Below are 27,004 nucleotides of genomic sequence, written 5' to 3' on the forward strand. Positions count from 1 at the left end.
AATCAGTTTAAAAAACTGAACAGTCCTTTAACAACAGCCTCCTTAATGATAGAGAGAGGGGGCAGCTGGCTGACAATCCATCAATCCCTCTCTCTCCAGCAGACCCCTCCCTCCCCCTGAAAGAAAGGTGATAGCTTTGCATTGGTGAAGGGAGGGGCTGAGTGTAAGCTCTCAGCTCTTTGTAAGCTCTTAGAGGAGGACTGATTGATGAATTGCCTTAATGACTCTTATCTTACATCACATGGGTCAGCAAGGCTGTTTTTAAATCACCTGAACAAAGAATAGAATGCAGATATTCCTGTGTAGTTTGTTGCATTACATTCTGCACTAAATTACCTTTCCAATGATATACAGCATGATGGTATTATTCATACATATCAAGATTTTCACAGTTTTGGTCACTAGTGTCAAGCTCAGTTTGTTGCCCTCCTAAAGCTTGATGCCCGGTGCAACTGCTACCTCCTGCACCCCCTTAGCTATGGCACTGATCTGCAGCATTCTCATCTCCAATTCCTTGAATGCCAATGAGAGGGAAGCCTCATGTACTCTGTTGTCATTTATTTTATTTATTTATTTTATTTATACTCCGTCTTTCTCCCCTAAGGGCACCCAATGTATGGTGTATAAATCAGACAGTCTGAAAACAGGAGAATGGCAGGATACAGACAAATCCCATTAGTGGCCTTATGAAAGTCTGCTGAACTGATTCTACTACTCATATATTGCTTTTGTGATATATTATGTTTTACAATGCATGATATCAAACATGCCTCATTATTCTTAATTTAGTATTTACCTTCCTGTGTAACTTTTTTATTTTATTATAGAAACTGACCCAAAGAAAGATGTAGGATTGACTCTGGTTTTGAGGTTGGGATAGGTTGTCATGTGATTAAAGAAATCAAAATTGATTAACTGCGTTAATTTTAACCAATTAAGCAATTTCATCAGCATACATGTGCAAGTGAACAAAGCAACCATTTGGATGAAAAGGGCATGCCTTTGTTTTTAAGGTGGTGCATATATGTATCATATTTGTTCTGTTGCCCCAAATGCAAGGCCAAAAATTCTTCAGTGAGAATTTTTGTCTCAGAAGAAGCTTCAGTCAGTGACAGTGTCTGGGGAAAGCCAGCCTGGATTATCACCCCTAAATGCTATTCCCCGAATTCACAAGGTCATGAGCATAAATCCCTAGAGACGCTGATCAAGAATAGTACAGAGAAAAATTTGTTGGTTGGTATTCGTGGCTCTTCAGAGAGTCCCAGTTTTCAGAAAACAGTTTGATATTTATCTATCTTTCGGTACATGAGAAGGATATGCTCCTGGGAGAGAGAGAGAGAGAGAGAGAATCTTGGTGCAATCTGGTTTTAAGTAATCAATTCCCTTATTTCTGCTTTGAGGGTAAATTTTCTACATATTTGACAGTTGCCTTTTTTCTTGCCAAAGATAACTTGCCTAAACTTAACTGTTGGATTTCTAGCTTAAGCCTAACTGGGATTAAGCAAATTCCAGGTGCCAGCAAGAAATAGATTGGTCCCGTGACTGTCTACTAACTTCCTCCACACCAAAGCCTTAAAAAGGAGCTTCCCACAAGCCCTACCAACTGCTCTGAGCACCATGCGGACTCTGAGAAGCTTCCTCCTTCTGAGCATCCTGCTCCTGGGGGTGGAGGTGGCATTTGTGAACTCACATCACCATTTGGGTAAGTACAAAGAATGGCTGCCTCCCTTTTCATTTTATTCCAGCTCCAGGCATAGTTCAGCCTCAGTTTATCTCTCTTTCCATGAAAGCAATAGACCTGACAGTGTTTGACTTTCCATGGGCTGGATTGTGCTCTCTAGTGAGGAGGAAAAATAAATCAGTAGGATTCAGCAGGATTCAGCGTAGATTCAGCTTCATAGAAGCCACTTTCGGAGATTTGTACTGAAAGGTTATTGTCCATTCCATAAGACGAGCCTTGCTAGATCAGTCCATACGCCCATCTAGTCCAGCTTCTTGTATCTCATAGTGCTCCACCAGATGCCTCAGGGAGCACACAAGACCCCAAGAGACCTGCATCCTGGTGCCCTCCCTTGTACTGCACTTTGCACTGCAGTGCTCAGTGGAGCCTGTATAGGCTAGAGCAGGGTCCTGCCCTCACTCTGGGAGCAACATGGGATAAAACCACTGCAAATAGATTCATAAATAATATCCCCAGTCCACAACAAAATCCATAGCACTCTAATGGACCCACCACCATCCTCAGACAGCCACCCCTCTTCTCCCTCCCTCCCTCCAAAGTGGAACGTAGAAGTCATACGACTTGTAGAGTAGCAGCATTATAACCAGGAAATGTGTCCATCTTCAGAGCTGTAAGGGGTACAAAGTAACATTGCAAGATCCAACTGCATACATTTATGCAAGTCCAGGTTCCAAAGGGTTTTGGTCCAGGTGGTGTATAGACCATATATGCCTTAAAGAGCCTCAAAACGACACTGAAGTCATAATCTCTGTAAACAGCAATCCACAGGCTATTCCAGAGTCAATCTGGAGTCCAGATTAATTATGCAGTACTGTTGAAAGCAGCTTGCACATCCCCTCTGCTGGCTCAAAGCGGAGATTTTCGTCCAGTTAGACATATATTCCATTCCCATATAAAATAATCTGAGGGGATCTAATTTTAAGACAGAAAGGGTGCTGGGAATGGGTGCTGAACCTTCTCCCTCTGTAGATGGGGGAGGGGGAAGGTTTGGCTCCCTCTCTCTGCAAGCACCCTTGACATTAACATTAGATCTTCACACCCCCTCTGCTTTATATATGAGCAGAGCAGACTTCCAAACAGCGGATGTGTCTGCCCCCGGCCCTCTCATCTAACTCTGCCCAATGATTTCTATTATGAACCACTTCACTGAGGGTGATTTTTGAGCCTCATGGGGCTGCCTTAGGGCCCAGTCCTGAACTCGGCACGATGGTGAGTTCACTGTTTCACAAGGCTGCATAATGTTGCCTCTTTATTTGTATTCTACTTGTCTCTCCATGAAATTGGCGTAGAAATTTAATTCCAGTTTTATACCATTTATTTCAAACATTTTATATTTTAAATGGTTTTCATCTCAAATGTAGGAGGACTCAGAATGTAAATGAATGACTTCCATAACATATGGAATACATACCCATGATTCCATACCTGCTTCTCTGTTAAGCTTTGCTGTACTGTGTCTTTTTCTCACTGCAGACAAACCAGGGAACTGCCCAAGAGATATTACTTGCAAATGTGTACCTCAGTCTCCAATACCGAGACTTTGCATCAATGATCATTCTTGCAGAGGAAGTCAAAAATGCTGCGACTCTTGTTGTGCCTTTCGCTGCGTGACCCCAATACAAGGTACTTTGGAGGCTCCAGGACATTGTTTTGCTTGTGGAAGGTGTGGATATAAATCCAGGGTCCCTAACACACTTGCAGCACCAGCCTATGCATGTCTATTCAGAAGTAAATCCCTTTGCATTCAATTAAGATTAATCCGAGGTCAGTGTTTATTGCAGTCTCTGGCTACTTACAGAGGAGTAAACACAACTGGCTATACAATGAGACTTAACTGCAAGTAAACAACCACAGGACTGCACTTTAAGTCTCATACTGCTGTGCCTTAAGTAACAGCAAACACTAAGATCCCAATCCCAAAATTTCCCTCCTCTCCACACTGCTACATTCATGCAGGTCGTTTCTGACACGAGGTGAGACTGCTAAGGATTCTGCAGGAGACAAGCAGAAACTGCTGGAGGGATTCACAGGCAGAGGAATCAGGAGCTGTTGACCAACTTTCTCCTTCCGCCTCATGTTTATTTCTATTTAACTTAACAGTTCCTTGTTCCCCTCCCCTTTCAGCAACTCAGAGATAATTAATTAGGTAATTAATTATAATTAATTATAATGCTAACAGAGCAATTAAAATAAGCAGTAATAAACTAAAGTGATTAATGTAACCTGTAGCCAGTGATGAGCCATTGTGTGAAACAAAAGTGGACATTACCCAGTAGGGACAATGAAGTGTCTTCTCAGTGCCTTAGGAGGTGTCTGATGGCAACAGTAGAGTTAAGTAAATGTGGAGTCTCTGCAATGTGCATGGGGAGATGCAAGAGGGTCCTTCATATGAACGTGCACAGATGGAAGAGCTGGATCATATCTTCTGGCTCCACCTGCATTGCATACAGGTAGTCACCCTAACTTGGGAAAGAGCTTATGTGCCATCATGCAAAGTGTCTCTATGCAGGTTCTGTGTGCATGCCTTGAACAGGTAGGGCACATGCGCAAACCCTTTCACAGTTTGTGATGAAAGGATCCACTGGGTGTGTACCTTCTATAGTGAATCCCATGTAATGTGCGAAGAGTCAAGTCCACCAAGCCCAATAAGATTTCCCATTCAAAGAAATCTTTTCATTAGGGTTGCACAGTAGGCAGTGGCAGACCTGAACAGGGGGGTGGACAACAAATGCCCCAGTTGCTGTGCGCTGTGTGCTCATTGCACCCTTGCAGCTGCCATTTCCACCCGCTGCCCCACCTACCTGTCTGAGCTGTTCCACAGGCAGGTGAGGCTCTGTGCAGTGTTCAGAAGCCTTCTGAGGCTTCCCCCCCCCCCGCGGTTTTAAGCAATACCTCTGGTTTTCTTGGGAAACACTTCTGGTTTCGCTGTGGAACATTGCAGAGAGCTCCTTAAGCCTCTGTGAGTATCCTGGGGAAGGGGAACAGCGTGAGGCGGCATGCTGGAGGGGGCAGCATGTCACGGACATGCCCCAGGTCGCAATGAAGGCAGGTCCACTACTGACAGTAGGTTGGGGGGGGGAGATTAAAATGCATTTAGAAAAGGAATGTGAACATTGGTTTAAACTGCACTTTCTTTTTTTAATTCCAGTGACACCTGGAGTTTGCCCTCGAACTCCAATCCAGTGCACCGGTCCTCTAGTGGATCTTTGCAGAAGCGACACTGAATGTCCACGTAACCAAAAGTGCTGTTTCAGCAATTGTGGCAGGATCTGCAGAACCCCACAAACGCCAAACTAAGGATGGCCCATGCTCTCATGCTCTGCAAAGTGCATTCAGGAAGGGTGGGAATCATGACATATGGGCTCCCATGCTCATGGATGTACTAAGAATAAGCATCAATGTATGCATTTGCTTTATTGCCAATATATACCTGAAGCTCACAAATACTTGGTATTTATTCAGTGCGCCTCCAAGATGAGACAGATCCATTCATTCACATTCTGAAGCTACAACAGAACTCATTTTATGAAATGGTCTGTGGGAATTCAGTGGAGCCAGTATAACCCACTATGTGGAGTAGGGGAAGAGGCCAGGCACCAGCCCATGCACCTTCCTTTCCAATGCACCTTTGGGTTCCCTGTGGAGTGACTATGATAGACATGACACCCTGACAAAAACAATTTCAGAAAGAGTAATTTCTGTCATCAGGAAGGGAAAGCCCAAAGAGAGCCTTTGTACATCCTCCCTCCCACCTGGAATGAGCCCCTTTATTTGTCTTCCCTCAGAATAGATACTGGGGATTAAAGAAGTATTCAGGAAGCCAACTGACCTTGCCAATCTCAGCTCCTCTGCAGCTATGCACACAACAGAACCTTGAAGTGCTACACTATAGCAACCTATAAGAGAACAAAAGGCAACATCTCTCCTAAAACAGGCTACTTACACTTGACCCTAACTGGACTAATGCTCTTAGTTGCAGTTCCCATCTTTTCTACCAGGGGTCTGGGGGGGGGGCATGATAGCACTGTACAGGTATCCCTGGAAATGCTGGAACAAAATGTGCAACCTGCCCATCCAGCCCTCCTGTTTCATGGGATTCAGAGGAGACCAAGTTTCTACCTTTATCACTGACTACTCAAAGAGCAAGAAATTTAGTTCAAAACCTGAGAATTACTCCTAGCCATGGCCAAGCAGTTAGAATTGACCAATGGATAGATGTGAGCAAAACCCAGTGAGGTACTGGTGTTTTAACCCTGTCCTGTTGTTCTAACAGTCCCAAGTGCCAGCTGAACAGGTGATGTCTGTCCACAGTCCAGACTAAGCTTTTCCTGTGGACATCCTGCTTGCAATGGTCATGACACCAAGCTGCTTAAGACAAGTCAACTTCACATCACACAACCAAGAGCTTGTATCCGGTTCAGAATATCTGAACCAACTTTCAGGCTCAGATTCTCATTTATCTCGTTTATGAATATTTATTTATCTCATTTATGTAAGGATAAATGCATGAAGCAGCAATACTCTCAGACAACCCTGAGCCTGCAAAAATTCTAGTAGATACTCAACTCTTGAACAGAGCCAGATTGAGGCACCAGCTTCAGTGGGGTGGGGGTGGGGGGAAGTGGTGAGCTTGTACACCTTTCATCCCCACACCTTGCATCCTCCAGCTCACAGCTTCTTCCACCCATTGTTCCATCCTCTTTGTGTTTGATCTCCTTGTAGAGTGAGCAAGAGGAGAATGTGAAAGGTTGAGTCCCTCCTCCAGCACTGCTGCTGAAGTACATGATAGCAGAACAGGAGGAGGAAATGGGGTGGCCACTAATTTCTAGTGATCAAGAAGTGGACTAGTGCCTCCCATTTCACCTAGTCTCTTCCTAGGGTTGTCAAGCCCCCATGATTGGACTGGAGTTCAAGAATCAACATCCATCTCCACCCCATCTCCAAGATGGGAGACCACTGAAAGCAATCCTGGAGATTTTGACAGGGCCTCCAGGAATCTTCAACACTATGTCATAATGGGAAAAAAATCATCTGCAGGAAGACTTTCAGTTAGGGTTAGCAACCCTGTCTCCTCCTCATCTGTGCCTTCACTAGCTGGGTGGTACAGATCTTGGGAGCAGAACCTATGGTGCCTCTTACTAGCAGGGCGGACCTCCCCAGCCCCGTGCCTGGGCAAAGGTCCACAATGGCGTCCTCCCACGGGCTATCGCTGCCCCTCTACTCTCCTGAGACTTACAGATCCTCACATGACCCAGGACTGCATCAGGGAAGCCTCCAGCCAGCCTCTGGGCCCCTGAGAGCCTCTGGTCCACTCAATTGAATACAACTGGAGATGTGCTCCGGCAGCTTCCGGAGGTGTTATGAAGACCTAAAAACTTCACTTCTTGCTTTTCTCCAAAAACAGCAAGTAACTTTTTGCGCCCTCTGAAAAACTTTCTGAGGGTCAGGGAGGCATTGCTGGCCTTCAGAACATGCTCCGGGTCTTTCCTGTGATGTGCTGCCATGGAGGTATTTTCCCCTGTGTATTTATGTAAGCTGTCTGGAAGGTGGGGAAATGGGGTCCATTTGAGTGTGTGCTTTATTTCCATTGTGTGTGTTGGTGCTTGGAGAAATCCTGGAAGTTTGAGCCTATTCATTCATTTATTCATTCAACTAAATTCCATCTCTTATGCATTTAAACTTTATATTTAAAAAAAAAAATTCTGATCCTCAACACTATGCCAAATATTTGATGCAGCCCTCTGGCCGAAATGTTTGGAGATCCCTGCTCTATATTATTATCAGAGCTTGCAGTTTCAAACATGTGTTGAAGAAAAACTCTTTGCTTGCTCAGAGTGACCAGAGAATACCGTGTCAGGTTTCATTTGGGTTTCTGACATATGGCCTGTAAGGAGAGAACGACGGAATCATCTCTGCCTCAGGTACAAATCAGTGATCACAGATCTGATATTCTTTGCAAGCAAAGAAAAACATACAGGAGAGAGAAACACAGAAAGGAGAACACACAGTAACAGTACATCAGGCTTGACAGACCTTACATAGCTTTCTTATATTATAAAATGGAATTTGTTAGGTGGTTTTGTTCTTAAAGCTAAGGTCAATTTGCCACCTCTTAATCAAGGCACAGGTCACATATTTTGCATCCTCAGAAATTACATAGTCCCCCACCAAAGGCTCCTGGGAAAACACCACCAGCAGGGAATAAGAAAGCAGGTCCTCTTATGGATTGGGAACGGGCTGATGATCAGGAAACAAAGAGCGGGTGTCAGTGGACAATTTTCACAATGGAGAGAGGTGAAGAGCAGTGTGCCCCAAGGAACAGTCTTGGGATCGCTGCCTTTCAACTTGTTCATAAATGATCTGGAGTTGTGGATATGCAGCAAGGAGGTCAAGTTTGCAGATGACACTAAACGTTTTCGGGTGGTGAAGTCCAGAAGGGATTGTGAAGAGTTCCAATAGGATCTCTCTAAACTGGGGGAATGGACAGCCAAATGACAGATGCACTTCAATGTACATAAGGGTAAAGTGATGCACATTGGGGCAAGAAGTCAAAACTTCACATATATGAGGATGGTTTCTGGGCTGTCTGTGACAGTTCAGGAGATCTTGGAGTGTTGGTGAACAGTTCGATGAATGTGCCGACCCAGTGTGCGGGAATGGTGAAGATGACCAATCCCACGCTTGAAATAATTTTAAAAAGGGATTGAGAATAAAACAGGCAATATTATTATGCCACTGTACAAATCAATGTGAAGGCTGCATTTGGAGTTTTGTGTCCAGTTCTGGTGGGAATTGGCTTTTGTTCCATTTTTTGCTAATTAAGTATTTTCCCCAGTGAAGAATGCCATACAACAAAAGCTGGCATTTCCTTGTTCTGAACGAGATCAGTCCAATAAAAAGATCACCTTGATTGTTCTGAATCTCATTTTCTTCAGGACAAACACAGAATGACTTCCTTCCAGTTTCCTTGCAAAGAGAAATTGCTCATCTCTGCCTTAGAAAGGCAATTCCTTGGTACAAAACATTCAGCTCCTTTTCTACAGCAGAAATATAATAAATATGTACATACATTCATGCACCTTCATATTTGATGTGCAGCGTATGTATCAGGCACAGGTACCATGTATACGTTCAACAAAAATATCATAACCTCAGCATATTTGAAGGCATGAGCCCAATCCTATGCATGTCCACTGTGCATGTCCATTATAGTCAGTGGGACTTACTCCCAGGGAAATGTGGCTAGGATTGCAGCCTATGGTATCAGGGCCCAATTCTGTGGGCCACAGCACTGGCACCCTATCAGTGCTGTCTACCTGGATTGTCACTAACAAAGATCCGGCACTAACAACGCACCACCAGTGCTGTGCCCAGCAAAGATGGATGCCAAGAGCTCCTGGCGATGGGCTTTTCAGGGTGGAAAGGGGGCAGAACAGGGCAGGGGGCCTGGGAGGGGAGGAGACACTGCCAACATATCCTAACCCCCTTCTGGTCTGGAAAACCCGACACGGGTCTCCTCAGTTCTGCACCCACTTTATAGTAGACACAGATTTGAGGAGACCCATTGGGGGTGCCTGGGTATTACATGAGGTAAGGGAACGTTTGTTCCTTTATCCTGGTGCTGCTTCCCTGGCCTCACAGGATACAGCAGTCACCATTGTGGCACCGCTGCAGCCCTGGGCACTCGGGAAGGATAGGATTGGGCAGTGAATCAGCACTGTCACAACTTCTCTCCTCCACCATGCAAACCTTTCCCAGCTTTTCCCCACCCTCCTAACATGCATGGAGCACTCTAGGCTTAGAGTACACACTGGATCCTACCACCATATTGGTTGTGTGGGGGTGAGTCACTTTGAACTCCACTGGTGCAGATTTTAACACTACAGGTATCATGATTCCACATAACCCATTTCAAGCAAATTACTAATTGGCAATTCTTCAGGGAAAATGGTGAGCTAAATCAGCACCAAAGAAAAGAGCCAGGATAACTGAAAATCAAATCATTTCACCTTTAAAATCAAAAAGAAAATGTATGCTGCTCCAATGTTTGATTCTCAACAGGTCATTAAAAAAACAAGTGATCATAACGATCTGTGACTCTTGAAAAGGTTCTACCATACTAGAGGATACTGGTGCACCTTTGCAAGGCCCAGGGGAAGATACAGAGTTGCCTGAAGAGGGGGGCCACCACCACCTTGAACCTGTTTAAAATAAGCAGGATGGACCAACATGGAGGAAGGGAGGCTGCACTGCAGCTACAGGGAAGAGGGTGGGATCAGTATACACTCTGCCTCTCCCTGCCTACCCAACTACTTTGCTGAGCTGCCAGACGGCCAAAGCAGCACAAGGGTGTTTGGGGTTTTCTGTTTCCCTCTTTTCAGTTCAGTTCAGTAAGACCTTTATTGGCATAAAATACAGAGAAAGAACAGAACAGAACAGGAATATACAAAGACAACACAACACAACATAAGCATAAACATCAGTCACTGCCCAGAGTCCCAGGGCTCTGCCTGGCTATTACCCCAGATAAAAAGGAAGCAACATTATCCAGAGTCTCAGGATCAGGAGTGGAAAGGAGAGACTGAAGCATGGTTGAATCCTCCCAGCCCTGTATCCTAGCTAGCAATGGACCTAGAAATTTCTTGCGTGACACAACATGTAGCGGGCAGTGAAAAAAGGTATGCATTAAAGTCTCAACGCAGTCCCTACCACACTTGCATTTCCTCTCTGAGTAGGGGATACCGCTGAACCTGCCTGTTAACAAGGCTGATGGAAGAGCGTTACACCTTGCCAGTGTGAAAGCTCTTCGGGCCTGTGGGCACACCAGGTGGTAAAAGAAGGAGGCCGGTTTCCCAAAACTGACTGGAATATGAAGATGGAGTGGAGAACATGTGGTTCTGGCGGCACTAAACAGCTCTTGTTGTTCAATATCCAGAATTCTTCCTTTGACAATTCTGTAAGCTGCATCACAACCAATCATACCTAACTCTGCAGTGTCCAGCCCTATTGACTTAATTTTAGTTAGAAGATCAGTGATCTCTATAGGCAGGACTGGATCCGATAATAATTGTTGCATTAGATCAGAAGAGGTGGGGTTAAATAAAATCCTAAACCAAAATTTCAGAAGTCTTAACCATACAGTAGTCCTTAGTCGAATTAACCCCACCTCGAGACACAGGACCGAGTAGGGAACGCACCTGGGTAAGCCCAAAATCTTCCGTAAAAAGGAGGCTTGGATGTGTTCTAGTGGTTGGTTAATAACCTTATACCAGACAGGAGAGCCATAAAGAACCTGGGAAAGAACCTTTCCCTTAAACGCCTCCAGAGCGGCCAGAACATAACCATTGCCGCAGGTGAAAAAGAAACGGGAAATGGCTGAGGAAGCTAGTTTGGATGCGTTCTGCACTGCCTTGCGATGAAAAGCCCAAGTGAGTCTGAAATGGAAGTTGATACCCAGGTACTTGAAATGCTTAACCTGTTCCATTTTGTTGCCATTACAAGACCACTTAAAAGCTTTCCATCTGTTAGCAAATATCATTATCTTAGATTTAGCATAATTGATCTGCAATTTGTTGGTCAAAAAATACTCTGTGGCACGACTGAGCAGACGTTTCAGGCCAATCCTAGTACGAGATATCAGTACTGCATCATCCGCGTACAGAAGTAGCGGCACTTGGCTTGCGCCAAGCTTTGGACAATGGCCATCTACTTCCTTCAGGGAAGGGGCAAGATCATTTAGAAATAGATTGAAAAGCATGGGGGCCAAGACACAGCCCTGTTTGACCCCTTTGTTAGTAATGATGGAGTGAGTTAGATTCCCCCTCCAGGAGCATCTAACCCTGCACGAGGTATTTAGATGGAGGGACCTAATCAGCAGCAGTAATCTTTTATCAATCCCCATGTCTTCCAACTTGGCCCAAAGAAGCTCCCTATCCACAGAATCAAAGGCACCTTTCAAATCAAGGAAGGCTACATAAAGACGAGCCTTACATATCCTGACCTGCTTATAGGCCAAATGAGACAGGATCAGGCAATTATCCAAAGTTGATTTGCCCCGACAGAAGCCAGATTGCTCGGGGCCTAAGATGCCTTGCGAAGTAACCCAGAGAGTGAGTTTATTGCAAAGATATTTAGCATAGATCTTACCTAGTACAGAAAGCAAACTAACAGGCCGAAAGTTTCCTGGTATGGTAGGGTCAGCCTTTTTATGAATAGGCACAGATTGTTGCTGTAAGCCAGGCATTGGGTAATAGGCCAGAGCTGTCGATCATTGTAAAAAAGTGGGCAAGTAACTGGGCCCACCATTCTGGGTCACCTTTTAAAAGCTCGGGTGGTATTTCATCTGGCCCTGCGGCCTTCCCTGGCTTCAATTGCATAATTAGCTCTTTAATTTCATCAGGGGTCACAGGAGGCCAGATAGGCAGATCCAGAGAGGTAAAGTCTGGGTAGGTGTCCGGGGATTTGCTCTTATCATAAAAAAGATCTGTAAAGTGTTGAACCCATGTGGACGAAGGGATAATAGCAGGGTCGTATGTTTCTGATCTACATGAACCCGATACAACTGCCCAAAATTGTTTATTATTTTTGTGTTGAATCGCTTGATGCAGTTTGTTCCATTGAGTTAAAACAAACTTTTTCTTTTTCTCTGTCAATAAAACTCTGAGTTGTTTTTTGAGAATGGAGCGTTTAACTAAACAACTGGGGTCATTGTACTTTCTAAAATCTAAATAAGAAGCCCTGATACACATCTTAAGATCCCTACATTCACTGTCAAACCAATCCTTTTTGTCAAAAGCACTGCATGTCTTAACCGACATGGGCCTGGTACTCAGGGCCTTAAAAATGTATCCAATAAAACCTTCAAAGGATTTGATTTGAACAAAGGGATCAGAGTCCTGTCGAATGGCCGATAAAAAATCTCTGCTTGCTGGTTCCGTACATAAACGATGGAAGTTTGAAGAAAGAGCACTGTTAGCCACAATTTTATACCTACACTCTAGATTTGGCTCTACCTCAGCTTGTGATGGAACACTCCCAGAATGGAGGTCAAGGACCAAGATTAAAGGTAAATGGTCACTATAGGCTACATCCCCAATGGTAAAATCCTTCACATGGTGCTTCATTTTAGTGGATACCAAAATGTAATCCACAACGCTGGCGCCACGAGAGGATACAAAAGTAAATTCATCAGCATTGGGGAATTCTTTTAGACCATTAAGCCAAACCATGTTAGTGGTAATGGAAAACTTAGCAAGGGCCATACCGTTGGCATTATAGTGTGCATCTTTGGACCACCTGCTTAGTGCACAAATGGGGGGGGAGGGAGCTGTCATCATCCACATCCCAGGCTCTGCGGAAGATTTCCTCTGAGTTCCCCACCCTCGAATTTAAATCACCCAGCAAAAGAATTTCAGCATGGGGGTGGGCCCTTGACATGAATTATATGAGAAAAGATATAATTGCTCAGCTCAATCCTATCCTTGATTATATTTAAATACCTTTCTGGATATCCATATCTGATGAGGGTGCCATAAAAAACACTGACTGCTTCTTTGTGGGGCTTTTAGCCCTTTGGAAACCCTCCATAATTTGTTTTGGAAACCCACGTTAGAGAGGCTGCTGGTAGACGGGGGATTGATCTGGTCTGGTCAAGGCAGTGATCTCAGGGTACTGAGGGAGTTCTTAATTCTGCATTAGGGATGCAGAACAGTCAACTTCAATTATTAATCTCTTTCCAAAGCGATCTCAGTTGAACCAGGCACTGGCTGCAATCCTATCCACACTTTCTTGGGAGTAAACTCCATTGACTACAATAGGATTTACTTCTGAGTAGACAGGAATAGGATTGGGCTCTAACTCTCCAGGACTCTAGCACATTTACAAATGAGTAGTAGAAGGACACTGACAACTTCCTCAACTTGTGTATCCTAACTTGTGTACCCAATCCTAACTTGCGCTGGAACAGGCAGGCCAGGTGGCCAGCACAGGTTTGGAGGAAGGCTAGAGTGAAACAGAGTAAGGGGATAGTTTTCCTCTTACCCTGTGTTGTGCCCCAGTTACCCCTATGGGGTTACTTGGATCTACACCCGTAAAATCACTGGTGCAGATCCAAGCAGCCTGGTGCAACACTGGGCTGGCTGGCATGCGGGTTAGGATCCAACCTAAGGGCTGAGGCCAGTCCCACCCTCCTCCCAGGCCCAGTCTGCCCACTGGCCTGCCCTCCCTCACCCAAAAATACCCCATCTTGCCCTCCCACCAGCCTCTCCAACCCCCCAAGCCAGCCTCCCTAGGCCTCTGCAAACTCACCTGGTTTGGTGGTAGATCTGGTGCCAACAGGCTGGTACGTGTCCTCATGCCGGCCTAGCTGGCACATGAGTGGCTCCTGAGTTGTTGTGCACATGCTTTATGGCACATTTGCAACACTTGTAGGCCGGTGCTTGGGACATGCACCAGCTGAAGATTGCTTTAAAATCGTGCCCTTAATAGCAAGCATATAGATGGAGTAGAATTACAGTGGCATTCAATGGTGGTGAAATAATGTAAGACAATTTTCGCCATCAGATTGCTCTTTTCCCGACCCCTTTGCCACTGAAGTGAGACTAGTGGTGACCACTGAAAGGGCCTTCTCAGTTGTGGGGCCCCATATTTGTAATACCTTCTCTAGAAAGCTTGCTTGGTGACAGCGTAGTGGTTTCTTTGGAGCCAGCTAATTAAGCTGCATGATAAATATTAGATAAAAAAAGATTTGAGTTCTACCATCTCTCTTTCTGGAGATTAGGGGGGACCAACTCAGGGTTATCTCGAATGCAGTATAACCTTCTACATGCCTATTTAGAAGTATGCTGCATCCAGTGGAACTTATTTCCATGCAGAGGACACAGTTCCCAAACTTACCATTGTCATGGTGCCCTTTGTTTGTGCACTGCCAGTGCACCTGGGCACTGCCATCTTGGATTGTGTGCAATCTTGCACAATTCTTGCAAGATCTTATGCAAATTGTGTGAGATCTCATGCGATCCAAGATGGTGGTGCCTGGGAGAGCCAAGAAAAAGAGGAGGCTGGGGATATCCCACTGTGCCCCTTTGAGTTTTTTTGCTGCACCCTCAGATGTCACGGTGCAGTTTGGGAACCACTGATGTAAAGAAAGGAAACAACAGGAGAGAGCTATAGAGGTCAGGTAGTAATTAACTCGAAGGGAAGGTGATAAAACAAGATGCTCAATATCTAGGAGAACATTTCATAAATTGCTGATCACCAGGTCAGTGTTCATATTCTGCACATGGAAAAACCTGAAATACAGGCTATTTTGTTCTAAGAAAGGAGGGAGCCAGTCCGAAAAGAGTTGCTGACGTTTCTGAATTGTTGGTCTTATTGCATCTTTAGAACATTAATCTTGAGTAAGTTCCATGGAAATGAATCAGGCTTGTCTCACTGATTTCAATGATGCTTAGTCAGGGTTCAATTGCTTACATGTTAATGGGGATCCAAGAGATGCAGTGCTCTTCGGTTGAAGACTCTTGCACAGAATGGATATCATGCAAGGGATATTTTATATGATGTCCACCTGGATTATTTTAAGGCAATTCATTCAATCCTCTATATAGCCATTTAAATAATCTCTGCCACAGGACTGGGAAAGTCCCCTGCCTAAGACCCTGGAGAGATGTTGCCAATCAGAGGAGATAAAACTAGGTTAGATGGACCTTGACCATTGGATCAAGTTAATAAAGAGTAGCTTCAAATTTTTGTACAATACAAAAAAATTTATATTTATGTTGATGACAACTGTTACCCTGCACATGCCAGATCTCGTCTGATCTTGGAAGCTAAGCAGGGTCAGGCCTGGTTAGTACTTGGATGGGAGACTGCCTGGGAATACTGGGTTCTGTAGGCTTATACCATAGTCTTTCGAGACTGAAGGTTGCCAACCATGGGGAGTCTGCTGTGATGATATTTACACATGCCACAAATAATAGGTTATTTAAAACTTTAAAATAACCTGTCTCCTATTATTTGTGGCACATGTAAATATCATTCAGCACTATTCTGGGCCACCACCACCCCCTCTTCCTTTATAAATGCAATTTTGAGTCGCCCCCCTCCTTTATAGGACGAGAGGAAAGAAGTGGCCTAGAGTGTCAGCACACCATGAGTCACAATCCAACTGGCCATTCTGCCAGAGACTTGCGTCCCTTGCACCAGCCAGGAGTGTTGTGAACATACCATAAAGCACAATCACAACTACCCTGGAGTTAAGGAGGCCGGTGCAAGGATGTGCGACAGCCTCCCCATGCCAGATCCAGATCCTAGGCCAGTAAGTTTGCCCCGGCTGAGGGTGGCCAGCGTGGGAGGTTGGAGAGGGTAGCAGGAATGTGAAACAAGAGCATTTTGGGGTGGCGGAGGGTGGACAGGGAGGGGATGGGACTGGCCTGGACAACTTGGGCCAGATCCTAGTCCATCCATCCCTGCCAGCCCGGCATTACACTGGGCTGCTCAGATCTCCACCAGTGATTTTGCTGGTGCAGATCCAAGTAGCCCTATACGGGGGTGGCTGCCACATGATACAGGTTCAGGGAAATATATCCCCTTAATCTGAATTGCATGGCCGCTAACTCCAAACATGCACTGGACGTGGCGCAAGCCACTTGGCCTGCCTATTCCAGCACAGTGCCCATTTTTATATAAACAGTGATCAAGCCAATTTGATCTGCATTGGCTTCCCTACCCACTCACTTCACAACTTTCCTTGCATGATCCCTAGATTTAAACTTGAATTTATGTAGAATAAATGTAAGAAGTGTAAGGGATGGGGAAGCAGCCACTGACCCGTCTTCTTCCTTGAGGTCCCTTTAGAGCAGTGTTTCTCAAACTGTAGGTCAGGACCCACTAGGTGGGTCGCAAGCCAGTTTCAGGTGGGTTCCCATTTATTTCAAAATTTTATTTTTAATATATTAGACTTGATGCTACCATAGTATGTGACTGCATTTGGGGAAATGAAACAGACCTGTACTTTGAACAGGCTATTATGTATATGTTTTTAACAATGACAGTAAATGGGACTTACTCCTGGGTAAGTGTGGGTAAGATTGTGACCTAGGATTGTTAATATTTTCCTGCTTGATGATGTCACTTCTGGCAATGACATCACTTTTGGTGGGTCCTGACAGATTCTCATTCTCAAAAGTGGGTCCCGGTGCAAAAAGTTTGAGAACCACTGCAGATAGAACAGAAAGTACAGTATCTGCTGGGAGTTCCCAGCATGACCCACACTTCCTGTTTTGATTAAAAGGATTGCAAGGGAAGGTATGAGGTGAGTGGGTGCTGTTTTGTTTTGTTTTTCTTTTGCTGTGACAGCAGATCTGGCATCACATTGCAGATCCAGTTCTGCCGTCTCTTTAAAGGACACACCACATACTTGCCACCTGAGTGAGTGGAAAGGAGAAAAGGAGAGGACTGAAGTCAAGTCCTGTATACCTTTCTTTTCCTACTGAAGCTGTTAGGCAAGGTTCCACAGAAATGAGGCTAGAGATTCAGGGCATGGAAATTAAAATACTGGTGGGTTCTCAACCTAAAAGTCACAAGTATATCCAGAAGGAAGGGGGCACCTGGTTCACCATTGCAACCCAAATGGACATTGTAGATTTGCAGTGAAATGGGGTAAGTTTATTGGGGGATGGTGGCCAGCAGAGACATTTGAGAATCCAGGCAGATGCCCACAAGAATTCTTAAGGTTATGAGGGTAAGTTCAATACCTTGTATTGGAAACTGGGTCCAGATGCACAAGTTGCTGTGAAAAGAAGGAAAGGTTGAGTGCAAACTCTGAGGTTTTCTATGGTCTATTTATATCATCCGGAATAACAAGAGGAAAGAGAATTTCACAGCTGAGTAACCTGGGATGGTTGAGGTAAAGAAGTCTTGACCAACACAAAATACTTGATTGAGGCAGGGAACAATTTTCCAAACTAAACAAAAGTGGTTTGACTCATAATGGCCAAACTTTGTTTTTCCTGTTCAGATGCTGAAAGAATCCTTCAGGCTGGTCAGGCATTGCTGCAAAAACACCAGTGGTTGAATTTATTTGGCCAGGCTATCAGAGGATCCCCTTTGCTTGACTAGATCATAGGAAGAGAGACATTTATCTAGGGGGGGAAAAAACAAAGATGTTTGCACTGAGGGCAAGAGTTCCTCTTTCCTCTTAGAGTTCCTTAATTTAGGCACTCCTGACTTCCAGATGAGACCAGATTCTGGTCAAGTGGAGCAGGTCCATCCTAGGGACCAATTCACAAATCAGTAGGGGTTGTTGGGTGACAATTGGGAGCTTGGTCATCACACCTTTGCTCAGATGCAGTGATAGTCTGTGCAGTGTGTGTGAAGATGCTGCTTTGTGGTAATTGAGAAGGAGAACAGAGTCTGTGTCATTGCTAATGAATATCACATGGTGGAAAGGCTGTCTGGGCATAGCACAGAAGTGTGGCTTCTAAATGGCCATTGGGGACCAGTGTAGACATAGTCAAATAGTTTCAGCCACACATCCCCCCCCCAAAAAAAAAAAAAAAAAAAATTTCAGTGTAGCTTACAAAAATTGAAAACACACCAGCAGTACATGATGATTGAATAAAACTACCAGTAAAATAAGAATGCAGTCATTACCAAACAATCTTAAACACTACTGGAAAAAAAAAAATCTTCACTGCATGCCCCCAAATTAGTACAGGTGGAACCAGCTAGAGCTAAATTGTAGTCCACACTCTCAGAATAACCTCTTACTGAACCAACCCATCCTGTAAGGACATTTTGGGAGGTTCCATTGTGGGTTCTGCCTCCAATTAAGTTGCAATTGATAATGACCTATAACAGAACTTTCTCTCTAGTGGTGTCTGGTCTCTGGAATGCCAACCCACTAGATGTAAGGAACAACCTTACTGGTGTTTCAGTGGGGTTTTAAGACTTTTCTGTTTAAACTGATCTTTGGTTGAAATGCTTCCCTTCCTGATGCAGTGCCCTTTTTGTTTCATCATGTGGTTCTTTTTCATTGTTACACTGGGTTCTTATTGACTGTTTATGTGGTGATTTCCAAGTTTTATTGACCCCAGGCTCCCTTGACCTGTTAGGTCATTGGCTGCAGCTTGCCATTAGAGCTATAATCCTATGCATTGAATAGGGTGGTGGGTTTTTCTCAAGGATTCTGCGGCTCCCATGGCTGGTTTATGCAGCTGCCCAGGGATCCCAGGCTCACAGATTGGGAACCACTGTTTTATGCTATTTCATTTTTGCTTTTAAATCTGTAAGTTTCCTTGAGTTTCCTTTTTTGGGAGTGGAAAGGCAAGGAAGCAAATTATCTACATCAGGGTTTCCCAAACTGTGGGTTGTGACCCACTTGGTGAGTTTCGACCTGATTGTTGATGGGTTGCAAAGCTTTAACTGATAAGCTGATAGCTGGGAAGGCAAATGCATGGAGCCCTATGGAATGGGTGATACTGCTTGTTTACTCAGGGGTAGTTGAATGTTCCTTAGTCCATTGAGAAGGGCAAGCTGAGAGGAATCCAACGCCACCAGAATGGTCCTGTTTCGATGAATGCAGCCCCCCCAAAACACCTGAGAAGGAAGTCCGTCCCTCCAAGCTAATGAATGTATAACTATCCCAATGGTGTATCAGTGGCATACCTCATCATTGGACTAAGGATCTATGGAGCAACTGATTCCTAACTTTATCCATTACAGGTGGCCTGCCAGATACAGCAAAACCCTGGTTGACCTATTGGAAAGTGTTTCTGGGTTAGGTCATCCTGATGCCCAGCACTCTTTCCCCCAAACATACACACAGATACCTGGATACATCCTACAGCCCAGTTTCCCTCTGCCCATTCATTCCCAGTCCTTGACAGGGTGACAGAAACTACTGAAATAATAGGTGGGGATTCTGAGGAATGGACAGAACATGAGACTGTTGAACTGGAATGTATTACAGACTGACAATGCATCTTCAGGTCAGGATTAGGGCCGGTTACACCACTACACACAATGATTATCCCTCATTATCTGTAATCTGAGAGACTGAATACCTGCCTGCAATGTTTACGTGTGCCTGAGCCTATTAGTTCTGGTCTTGTGGATGATGTCTAGTAGCTGAATCTTCTTAGCCTCACTTGATTGATTCATGAATAATGTTTTTCATTGTATTCAAAATTTATTGTGTTTATTATCATATTTTAAGTGGGACCTGGGATTTGATGCTCTTGTTTTCTATGCCAAAAACAATTACAGTAGCAAGAGTACTACTTTTCAAGTAGCCCAAACCTGAATTGTTCTGGCGCAGCCAGGCCGCATGGCCTATGCTGCATCCAAAGCAACTTAGGAGGTGGCTGGAAGTCACTTCAGAGTAAGGGGATATTTTCCCCTTACCCCAAGCAAAGCCCCAGCAACCTACCTTCAGCAAACTGTCCACCAGTACCCCAAGATCTCTGTCCTGAGCTGTCATAGACAGCTCAGATCCCATTAGCCTATATGTGAAGTTTGGATTTTTTGCCCCAATATGCATCACTTTATACTTACCTACATTGAAATACATCTGCCATTTTGCTGCTCATTCCCCCAGTTTGGAAAGATCCTTCTGGGGCTCTTCACAATCCCTTCTGGTCTTCACTAATCAGAAAAGTTTAGTATCTGCAAACTTGGCCATCTCACTGCTTATCCCTATCTCCAGGTCATTAAGAAAAGCACTGGTCCCACGACAGATCCCTGGGTGCACCACTTTTCACCTCTCTGCAATGTGAAAACAGCCCATCGACACCCACTCTGTTTCCTGGACCTCAAATGATTCTTAATCCATAGAAGGACCTGTCCTCTTATTCCCTATGAAGTTTCCTCAGCAGCTTTTGGTAAGGGACCATGTCAAACGCCTTCTGAAAGTCCAGATATATAATATTCACAGGTTCTCCCGTATCCACATGCCTGTTGACCTTTCCAAAGAATTCTAAAGGTTTGTGAGGCAAGACTTACCCTTAAAGAAGCCGTGCTGATTCTCCCTCAGCAAGGCTTGTTCTTCTATGTGTTTTAAGATTTTATCTTTAATGAGGCTTTCTACTGTGCTTGAGAAGTTTACGACTTGCATTAACACAGGGAAAACTGAGGAAGGGGGGGAAGGAGACAGATTGAGCCAGAAAACAATACATGCCTGTTTCAGTTTCATGTGCTTAACACCTCAATCCTATCCTCAGCTGGCCCACAGCATGCAGAGGTGCTGGCGTGACCTCTGCTGCATTCTATGGGCTGGTTGCATACTATGGACCATGATGTGGTAGAGAGGTAAGCAAAGAATGATTTCCCTACCTATTTCACTGTGTCATGGTCTCCAATATCCACTGTTGTAAAAGGCCCATAGGACTGAGCTGTAAGTTTAGTTACAATAGGGAAAGAGAAAAAAAAACAACCAAGTTAGTGTTGGTTCCAACGAAGCATTTAGAAAAGTGAGTCCTATTTCAGTTCATTTAATCAGATATGGAGTCAGCTGTGCTCTAATCTTGCCATCCACTCTTCACAAGCATGGGTGTCCCTTCCTCATGACATCACCCATTTCTAGTTCTAACCAGCAGTTAACAGTTTATACCATACATTATGCTCTTGCTTCAGCTAAGGTTATTATACCATTTTTTTTTAAAGTTGTATGTTGTAAAATATTTGCTTTTTTCACCTTTCAGAATGCGCATGGCAGCTTCGTCCTTAATCTGGGCAAGACTCACTGATGTAGTCAGGGAGAGGAATGGATTCTAGGTCGTGTTGACAGACTGGAGATCACCATCCACTTATTCTAGGATTTATGTGGAAAGAAGGAATGCAAACTGAATATGTGACATAACACAACTCAGTTGGAAAGAGGCTGCAATCATGTCTATGAGGTGTGACAATATAATCCTCTTCTGACCACACCCTACCAAAATAGATGCTTAAATACCAGCCTCGTTCAGTTCTGGGCATTCAGATCCTAACCAGCACCATGAAGACACTGGGTGCATTCTTCCTTGTGGGCATTCCCGTCCTTGTGTCAGAGATGTCATGCACATCAGGTCAAGGAAGCCCAAAAGGTAAGTTCTAACAACACCTTCAAATTTGAGAGGTGTTCCTTTCTGAAGAAAAATATTTTTTCTTTTAACTATCATGTTGTTCTATGGAATCATATTAGGGCAGCAGTTCCCAAACTGTGGGTCACAAGCCAATTTTTGGTGGGTCGCAAAAAAGTTGTAAGCCAGCTCCAGCTGTGGGGTGCTACCCATCCAACTTGGCTGATGAAGTGGGTTGTGGTGCTAAAAAGATTGAGAAGCACTGGATTTGGAGATGCCTGGAAAATGGATGATCCGTCTTCCTGAATATCCATTGAACCATAGGCAGAATTAGGAGAGAGCTGCTCATGGTGGATTTGAGAGTTTGTTGATGAGTAAGGGGTAAGTCATGGCAGGTTTTAGCGAACCAGAGAGTGGAAATTGAAGGTTTGGCATGTCAAGGGTTAAACTTTAGCACCCATAGAAAAGAAAGCGTAACCTCTTCCTGCCTTGTTTCTTGAATCCTTCCTGAATTCTTGTTTATTCAACAAAATATCTGACATTGCACAAGTGGAGAAATTACCAACTGGCTGCCCATTCGTTTCCGGGCTGAATTCAAGGTGCTGGTTATGATCTTTAAAGCCCTAAACGACTTGGGACCAGCGTATTTGAGAGACCGCCTTCTTCCGTATAATCCGGTCCATTCTCTAAGGTCATCAGAAGGGGCCCTGTTGGGTTGTGCCGTCATTGAGAAGTGGTGAAGGGAATGGGAGCCAGAAACGGGGCCTTTTCGGTGGTGGCACCTGCACTATGGAATTCCCTCCCCTTTGAATTGAGAGCGGCTTCCTCATTAACATTCCTGGGGCCGGGCCTGAAGACTTTTTTTATTCAGGAAAGCCTTCGAGGCACTATAAGGGCTGTTTTTATAAATTTATAAATTATGTCTTTTACTGCGTGCTTTTAATCTGCTGCTATGTATTTTATCTTGTTTTAATTGTTTTTAAGTGTTTTGTATTTTTAAAGTTTATCTATTGCCTTGCATTTTAACTTGATTGTTAGCTGCCTTGGGTGCCCTTCGGGGAGAAAGGCGGAATATAAATAAATAAATAAATAAATAAATAAATAAATAAATAAATGGGTAGATAAGCAAGTAAAAACTGGCAATCCTAGCTATGTAGATCAGGGGTCCCCAGGCCATAGACCAGAACCGGTCTGTGGCCTGTTAGGCCGCACAGCAGGAGGCGAGCAGCAGGTGAGCAAGTGAAGCTGTCGGGGTTCGGTTGAAGCCCTGAACCCCAACCTACCTCCAAGACCAGCCTCAGCAGAGAGACGCAGCGGGAGGATGGCGAGAGAGCACAGGGGGCAGCTGTTGGAAACAAGCTGGACTCCCTGCCCCTTGCCTGGGCCCCCCACCCTAGGAACAGGTGGGGTGTGGGCCCCTGCTGCGGTGGAGGGCCAAACAGGATGAACCTTCTGTGGGCAACGCAAGGTGGGAAGCCTCCCCGACACCATGGATGGTGGAAGGCACACCCCAGCAAGGCAGGCAAGGAGGGAGCGGGCTGGCTGGGGGGAGACAGGCTCCGAGGAAGGAGGGAGGTGCTGCTAGCCACCAGGGAAAGACAGGGAAAGGGAACTGGGGCCCCTTTATGGCCCCACCAAAGAGGAAAGGATGGGACCCGGGAAGGCTGACCAGTCCCATAAAGCCCGGAGAACCAGTGATGAGCAGGCAGTATGGTGAGTTAGGAGGCTGTGAAGCTAACAGGCTGTAACCCCTGGAGGGATTAAAGCTGGGTGACATAACCCCTTTCCCCCGGAGCCTAGTCTGAGGTCACCTGACAGCCTCACCCCACCAAGGTCCCCTGGAGAGAACTTGGGAAACCCCCTTCTTCCCAGCCTTTAGCAAGGGCAGGTACCCGATGATCCCCCATCCACCCACCCACCCCCCCCCCGGTCCGTGGAAAAATTGTCTTCCACAAAACCAGTCTCTGGTGACAAAAAGGTTGGGGACCACTGCTGTAGGTAATATTTTCTGAGTACAGTCTTAGCACAGTTCAACCACAGCTGCTCTTGACTGGGCCTGGAGCCCCTGCTTGTCTTCAGAAAAGATGCACAAATGTCTGTAAGATGGTTGCGTATTGGCAGTGTGTATTTCTGGATGCATTTGATTGCTGAGCCAGCACAAAGGCAGCCCCCAACGCTGTATTGACAGCCCAGTGCTGTTACTATATTTCATCCATGTGTTTGCACTATTTTAGTTTATGCTCTGGGAAGGGTGAATTGCAGCCATTAGGTGCAATTAGTTTGGGGTAACAATTTTATTCAACTGAAGCTGTGACCCATGGTTTGGTATCTGCAATCTAGACAATAACGAAGTGGACTTCTTGTATAGCACTTGGCAGGCCAAGAGCATAGCAACTGTGAACTTGTCTTTCATCCCATACTTTTTTTTTTCTGCTGTAGAGAAGCCTGGCTCTTGTCCAGTGGTGATGGGAAGATGCCGGATGCTCAATCCCCCTAATAGATGTACTTATGACAGTGACTGTCAAGGCGAAATGAAATGTTGTGAAACAATATGCGGAAAAGACTGCACCCTGCCGGTGTAAGGTATGGTACCCGATGCGTTTCTTATTTGACCTTGAAGCAGGAGAAATAATTGCCACTGGGGCCTGTGCTTTTGTGGGTGGGAGATATGAGCTCTACAGCGAATTAGCATGTTGGAAGTGGTGCTGCTTCTGATGCAGGATGCTCGAAAAGCTCCAAATGTGTCAGGCTGGGGAATATGTTGTAACTGGCGATGGAGAATGATGGGAAATTTACAGCTTGCTATGGAAGAATGTACAGGTTGAGCCTCATTACTGGCATGGGTTCCTTCCAAGCACTCAGTGGATGGCAAAAAAAAACAAAAAAAACTATAGCAAATCAATTTAAAAAACAAAGTTTCTTTGCTCCAGTGATTTAAAAACAGCCTCGCTGACCTTTGTGATGTAAGATAAGAGTCATTAAGAAGACAATCCATCAATCCGTCATCCTTCAAGCACTTAGAAAGCTTAGCCCCTCCCTTCACCAATGTAAAGTGACCACCTTTCTTTCAGGTGCTCAGGGGGAAGAGGGGGTAGCCTGGAGAGAGGAGGATTGATGGATTGTCAGCCAGCTGCTCTCTCTCGCTCTCTCTCTCTCTCATTAAGGAGGCTATTGTTAAAGGACTGTTAAATTTTTTGTGATTTTAAAGGGATGCGTTTTTCCTCTTCTCCAGGGATGAGCACATTCCTTCTCATTTGCAGTGGCCATTTGTGTTGAGTCAAATCCGTGTATGAAAAATCCATGTATAAATAGGCTGGATCTGTAATATCTTAGCAGTGCATAAAGGGCCTCCTTCACTCCATGAAACAGCAAGGATCTGTGATGAGATCTCTTTTTGATTTATATTCCGGGAAAGAGTCACTGTAGGGCCTAATCCAAATTGGGACACAATAGTGGAAGACTTATTTTAATCCTTTTACCACTTTTCCAGTAAGATGTGTGTTTTTGTTAATAACTAAAAAAAATACAGAACACCGTATTTTTCAAATACCTCTATCCAAAGGTAATGATTTGGAATTGTATATTCAGTTGTAAATAAAATCACCACATTGTGCATTTTACTTCAACACATTTTCCAAGGGGGAAAAAATAGCATCATTTTAAAACACCTCCACCAATGAGAATTACCCTCCCACCCTGAAACTGCTATTCGCTGGTCAAGATGTCCTTGTGTGTACAGCTTGTGTACGTATAAGTTTTCCCTAACAGGGTAACTGGCAGCTTTGCAGTGTTGGTATATATTATTTGCAACAAGAAAATGCCAAGGGTCAGCCTCTTAAATTGAGGGTTGGGAGAGTTAGAACTAGCAAAAGAAAATGCCCAATTTGTTACCCAGTGTGTAATTGGTGGAACTCCTTGCCACAGGACGTGGGCATCTGACCTAGGTGCCTTTAAAAGGGGATTGGACAAATTTCTGGAGAAAAAATTCATCACAAGTTACAAGCCATGATGTGTATGAGCGACCTCCTGATTTTAGAAGCAGGCTACCTCAGAATGCCAGTGCAAGGGAGTGGCACCAGAATGCAGGTCTCTTGTTGTCTTGTGTGCTCCCTGAGGCATCTGGTGGACCACTGGGAGATACAGGAAGCTGGACTAGGTGCACCTTTGGCCTGATCCAGTGGGGCTCTTCTTATGGAGAAAAGTTCTCATCCTGGTTCTATGATTGTATTTCAGACAGAGCCGACTGCAAATGTTATCTCCCAACATTCAAAGAGACAGGGTATTTGATCGCAGATGCCTGTCATCTCACCTAATCTGGCCCTGCTGCAGGGCCTCTCTGTGGATCAAGAAAGGCTATTCCACACAAATACTTTGCTGGTGTCTGGCTGCTTTCCCTCTGTCTGGATCCAACATTTGCTGTGAAATGGTCTTTCTGAATGTTTTGCCATGAGCATAAAATGTAATTTTACAGTTTGGAAAGTTTGAGGTCATATGCTATTCTATGGTTTGGGATTGTATCAGCTAGTCACCATATACGTGTCTGAGCCCAGGAAGTACACTCTACCATGGTAATTACAATTAACCGTGGGGGGGGGTGTGTCCCCAATGCAGTGATTAGGTAAATAACATTGGTAATTCAATCTGTTGTCATTCTTTTCATTGGTTCCTCCACTTTCTTCCCTCCTTATTCCAAGATGCTATTGCTTCATGTATACATGTGATTGCTTGCAGGGTTATAGCCAGGCTTTGTTGCTAGATGGGGCAGTTGCATTTCTAGGTGAGGCTTCAAATTCATGAGTGGGGAACTTGTGATTTCCTAAGAGCCAGTATCAACTTACATAACACAGTATAAACTTTTACAAAGCTGAAGTGGTGCAAGATTGGAGTGTTTGAAGTCCTGGCTTGAATAAACCTGGGTGCCAAGCTAACTGGAACATACTCAGTGTTTCTTTATGCAAGAAGAATACCAGAATGTTCCGCTCCTGGCATTCTGTTCTCTACTCCTTATCGTAATTGAGAATGGAAAGGAAGCAGTATGATTTTTCGGTTATATTGGAAAGAGCAGGAACTGCTGATGCCTACTATAGCTGTCATCAGTGAGGCATATTAAATATTCACTGAATTAACCAGTTGACAAATATTCTGGAACTGGGAGGAAGTTCCAGTTCCGGGGGGGGGGGGGCGAGAGAGAACTCTGTGGGGAGTC

The sequence above is a fragment of the Tiliqua scincoides genome, chromosome 4 (assembly GCF_035046505.1).
Source record: "Tiliqua scincoides isolate rTilSci1 chromosome 4, rTilSci1.hap2, whole genome shotgun sequence".
In the NCBI taxonomy this organism is placed as follows: domain Eukaryota; kingdom Metazoa; phylum Chordata; class Lepidosauria; order Squamata; family Scincidae; genus Tiliqua; species Tiliqua scincoides.